The sequence below is a fragment of the Populus euphratica genome, unplaced genomic scaffold (assembly GCF_000495115.2).
Source record: "Populus euphratica unplaced genomic scaffold, PopEup_1.0 scaffold724.1, whole genome shotgun sequence".
Lineage (NCBI taxonomy): Eukaryota > Viridiplantae > Streptophyta > Magnoliopsida > Malpighiales > Salicaceae > Populus > Populus euphratica.
The window spans coordinates 73,795-79,794 of NW_011500586.1; positions in this window are offsets into that span (position 1 = coordinate 73,795).

Consider the following 6,000-nt stretch of genomic DNA (forward strand, 5'->3'; position numbering starts at 1 on the left):
TTTTAAATAAATTTATTAATTATTTTATTTTATTTAATTATCAAATTTTTATAACAGTAATTTCGAATTTAAGGAGTTAATCTAGTTAGCTTCTTAATTTTGTTGTGGCTAATGGTGAAGGAATCGACTGTTGGGTCCGTGGGTGCTGACCTTAGACAACGAAGGAGAAATGGGTGAAGGCTTCAATTTTGTTTATGTGGGTTTCGGGTGAAAGAGAGATTGATGGTTTTCTTTTGTTTTGGAAAAGGAGAGGCTGGTCAGGGTTACAGAGGTTGAACTGTCAATCGATCACGGGAGAGAAAAAGACCCGATGGCTGGAGGAAAGAGATGGTAAAGATGGTTTGTGAGTAACTGGGTCTTCTCGTGATGGTGAGGGACCAAAGCCAATCATGGGTGGCGGCTGCGTAGGAGAGTGAATAAGGGGAGAGAAAGGCTCTTGGTGTTGTGGCCACTAACAGAAACCATTATAACTGGCGTTGTGGCAAGTAAGGCCATATTGACAGTGAAAGGGAGGAGATAATGAGGCAGTTAAGAGAGATAGAGTGTATGGTAGCCAGCGATGAGGAAGAGAAAATGAGAGTGAGGCTTCGTTGAGGGGGCAATAGGTCTGCCTTTTTTGTTTTTTTTCCTAGGGGTTGGCAGTTGCTTAGGGATAATAGGTTTAGGGTTTTTTTTTCTTTGAGTTGTGTGGGCGCAGGGAAAGTACGTGGGAATAATTTATTTTTGTGACTACTATTTTTTGGTTATACATTTATTTATAGATAGAAAAGTTTATTATTTTTAATTATTTAGTTTTCAAGTAATTTAAAAACAATTTGATCTTTAATACCTTAATTTTTTTTATTCTTCATATTTGATTCTTTTATAAATTTTGATTTTTTTTATATTTTGATTTTTTTAAAAATAAAATTAATGTTGAAAAGGGTGTGTTAACAATCGAACGCTAAGAACAAAAAAAGTTGTAAGTGACGCAAAGACATCAAGAATATATTTTTTTGGGTTTTTATTGTTTTTAGCTATTTTTGATTTTTTTAAAAAAAATCTTTCAAAACATAAGGTAAAAATTAGATAGCAAACTGGGTTAATTGAGAATTCAGTTTCATAATTAGTTTTGTTCCATCTTTTATAAGATTATCGCTATCTAAAAAAATATCTTGGTATTAGGTTGGTGTGTGATTTCACAATCATTTATTTTTGTTATCAAATAATTAAATAAAAAATAGTTGTTTTTTAAATATAATCCCTCTAGAGTCTATAACCCAGTTCATAGGTTTGACATACTAACCCGGTTTACACGATTTACATGTTTGACGTGTTTACCCATTGACAGGATGATTAGTACTTAAAAGTGTAATTTTATCAAGGTTTTCTATCATCATTTTACACTTGAAGTATCAATAACTCCTTAACTAAAACATGTTTTATAATAACATATCTAATAATATAAGATACCTTTAATTTGTGGTAAATGTTCATTTTAAATGCAGATCTATCACATAAATAAAAGGATTAATTGATGAATTTAAGAACTGAAATTGAAAGGATAAAGAGATGGTCAAACTTAAAAAATAGATGTTGGTGCAATCCAAACTAGAACACTGTTTAGTAATTGGGTCATATCTAGAGCTGTAGATCTCGGATTTAGGTCTACTTTATATAGATGAAAAGATAAGACATAGGTCTACAACTTTCATATGGCACCCAAGATTTAAAAAGATCATTTTCAAGTTTAAATTATAGCAACAACAAAAAAGTCCAAATCTGCCCTTCAACTCGAGCATTGTTCAGTATTTGGCCCATATCTGGAATTCTAGAAGTCCAAATGACCTCAATGTTTTACCCTAGAAAGATGAGATAATTTTCTATAACTTTCATGTTTCAAGTGGTTCCAATTTTGACATTATCAATGACGTTTTGGGCAGACAAGAGAAGATAAGGATTGTCACCAAGTTAAGAGTTGGCCACCCACTCATCAATTAGTCATCAAATCAATAGTTTTCAATTTTGACCTATAAAAGAAGGCATTTGCTATGCATTTAGACATCTTGATTTCCAGATCAAGATCATGCTCTTACTTTCTCTTTTTGTATTTTTTTTTGTATTGCTTATGTTTTACTTTCGTTAATATCAAGTTTATGCCTTTCATTTCCTTTCCTTTACTTAATTAACTTTTATCTTATTTATGTTCTTATTTTGTTTATTTATTTTTCTTTCTTTCATTATGTTTAGCTAAGTTTATTATGTCAAGATGAAAAGGTTACACTAATGATGTAAGATTAAGTATAATGTAAACTCAATATGGACTTTAATGTTTGATACTAACATGTTCTATATTTGTTATCTTGTTCACTCTTTAATACTTTGTTCGTTAAATGACTAATCTAGATTTATGTTGTATAACACTTGGTACAACAAATACTTGACACTTTCATAGCCCATACTGTATGGTATAACCGACACCTGAGCTATGAAAGGAACTTGATTTGTTGTTAACATAAGTTATAATCATGAATGCTTGACGAGATTTACAAGTATTAGCATTAATTGAATAAGATGACTAATGTAATCATGTTAACAATATATAATCTGATAGGAACCTCCTTTGTGTGTGGTTTCCAATTGAATAATAAGAGTTTATACTATACTTGTTTGACATACCATTAGTGGAACCTCTAACCTTGACATTTTCCTCTAACCTTGATATTTATTGTTATCATTATTTAATCCTTACGTTAATCTTCCATCTCAAAGTTCTCATCGATTTTTTCTTCTTCTTCTTCTTCTTCTTCTTCTTCTTTATAATAATAATAAGTACTACTATTATTACTATTTTTATTATTATTGTAATTATTACTACTATTATTGTTGCTATTATATTATTGTTATCTATAATTTATATAATTAACCTCCCTATGGTTCGACTCCGGTCTTGCTAGATTATTTATTACTTCAACATTCCTGCACTTGGAAGAAGACATCAATCTTTTAGTCATGTCAAGTTTTTGGTGTTGTCGCTAGGGAGGTAAGTTCTTGTACAAATTATAGTATTTATTTTATTTTCTCTTTTCATTTTTCTTGTATATAATTTTGTTTCTTTTCTCTTGTTTCTTCTTTCTTTTATTCTATTTCTACACATGCATAAAAGTGTGGTTACATACATTAAGTGGTAGACTTTGTAGGGTATTCTTATCATTTTTAGAAAATATAGCCGAAGAAGATAATCAATCACTTTATAATGAGAATAATGAGAATAACCGTGTTGGAACACTTAGAGACCACATGAATCCCACAAGAACATGTGCATCATCATGCATAATTTTTCCTTCTGATACATCTCATTTTAATTTCAAGCTAGGTATTATTCAACTTTTACCTTTTTTTCATGGCTTATATTTGAAAAATCCATAATTGCATTGAAGGAAATTTAAGGAGGTCTATAACATGTATAATGACTCAAATTGTAGCATGAACACCATCAGATTAAAGCTTTTTTTTTTTTTCATTAAAAAATAAAGCTAAAACATGGCTATAAAATTTGAGACCAGGATCCATTCGTGCTTGGGATGAAATGCAATAGCAATTTTTAAAGAAGTTTTTCCCATCTCACAGAACAAACTCTTTTAAAAGATAAATCACCACTTTCACTCAAAAACAAGGAGAAACATTTTACCAATATTGGGATAGGTATTGAGACATGCTTAATACTTGCCCTTATTATGGTTTTGAAACATGAAGATTGATTTCATATTTTTATGAAGGATTAACACTTAGAGATAGGCAAATGGTTGAATTGATGTGCAATGAAACTTTTAAAGATAAAGACCCTGATAAAACAATGAAGCACTTAGACTTGTTAGTTGAAAATGTTCAAAATTAGGACACCGCGGGTACTTATGAGACACCGAATAAAACTCAACCTCATACGTCTAGTGGAGGTATGTACAACCTTAGGGAAGATCATCACCTCCAAGCCAAGTTTGCATCTTTAGCTAGAAAAGTCGAGGCACTAGAATTGAAAAAGAGTGGTCAATTAAAATCTATTGAAAACATCGTGTGTCAAATATATGAAGTAAATGAACACTCAACCAATAACTGTCCAACCTTGCCTTCTTTTAAGAAATGTCTCCATAAACAAACCCATGTTTTAAACAGTTTTTAAAAGGCCAACCATAACCCATACTCACAAACATACAACCCTAGTTGGAGAAATCATCCAAATTTTAGTTGGAATAGTGATAATAACAATGTACAAACTTCACAACCACCATTTCAAGTACACCATAATTTTCAAAATTATCATGGATATGCACCTCCTTATGCTCCACCTCCTAGAAGAAATCTTGAGGAAACATTGCATGTATTCATTGAAAAGCAAGAGACAATCAATACTCAACTTGCTCAAAACATGACAGATTTTAAAGATACTCTTGCAAAATTGACATCTGCTCTCAGTTTCCAAGAGAAAGGTAAGTTTCCATCTCAACTACAACAAAATCCCAAGGGGCAATACAATATGCAAATGCAAGTAGTTCTGGAAGCCAACATATGGATCAAGTCAAATCAGTCACTACTTTTCGCAGTGGTAAGGTAATTGAAAAACCCTCTCTTAAACCTTGTGAGAAAGATGATGAGTCAATCTCTGAGGGTAGGGAAGGGGTTAAATCTGAAATTTGTAAAAAAAAGACTGATTCCTCGCCAGCACTTCTATTTCCTCATACTATGACCAAACAAAAAAAAGTCAATCACAACTCTGAAATCTTTAAAACTTTCAAACAGGTAAGAATCAATATACATTTGCTGGATGCTATCAAACTGGTTCCTTTCTATGCTAAATTTTTGAAAGATCTATGCACTATGAAGAGGAAACTGAATGTGAAAAAGAAAGCCTTTTTAACCAAACAAGTAAGTGTCATTTGTCAAAACAATAATGCTTTGAAATATAAAGACCCTGGTTGTCCTATAATTTCTTGCTTTATTATAGAATATAAAATTAAAAGAGCCTTACTTGATCTTGAAGTCAATGTGAATTTACTTCCATATTCAGTTTTTCAAAGTCTCAATCTAGGTGAGTTAAAACCAACTTCTGTAACTCTTTTACTTGCCGATAAATCTATAAAAGTACCTAGAGAAATAATTAAAGATTTGTTAGTACAAGTTGATAAATCTATTTATCTTGTGGATTTTATTGTCTTGGAGACACAACTTGTTAAAGCATGTAATTCATTTCCTGTTATTTTAAAACGTTTGTTTCTTGCAACTTTTAATACATTAATTAATTATAGGAATGGACTGATAAAGCTATCATTTAGAAACATGACATTGGAGATGAATATTTTTAACATTTACAAGCAACTTGGAGATGATAATGATTTATAGGAAGTGAACTTTATTGAAAAATTAATTTATGATTAATTTCAAACCACTTCCGGCAAAATTGAGATTGATGAATCTGACAATTTACAAATGATTTATTTTCAGGAAGAATCAAAGGCAAGTAATTGGAGACCTTAAATTGAGGAATTGCTACCACGATCAATTAAGTCTATACCTTCAAGTGTTCAACCACCCAAACCTAATTTAAAGTCGTTGACATTCAATCTCAAATACTTATTTTTAGGAGAAAATAAAACTTTTCCGGTTCCAAACTTAATGCGCATCAATAAGGTAAGTTATTACAAACTCTGAAAATGCACAAAAATGCATTAGGATGGACTATAATTGATATAAAATGAATTAGTCCTTTGATTTGTACATGCATAATTTATTTGGAGGAAAATGCTAAACCCTTTAGGGAAATGCACCGAAGGCTCAATCCTAATATGAAAGAAGTAGTGAAAACTGAAGTCATTAAGCTTCTAGATAATGAAATTATTTATCCTATTTGTAACAGCAAATGGGTAAGTCCTACCCAAGTTGTACCCATGAAGTCTAGAGTCACTGTGATAATGAATGAGAACAATGAGTTAATTCCCACTAGGAGTGTTACTGGTTGTCGCATGT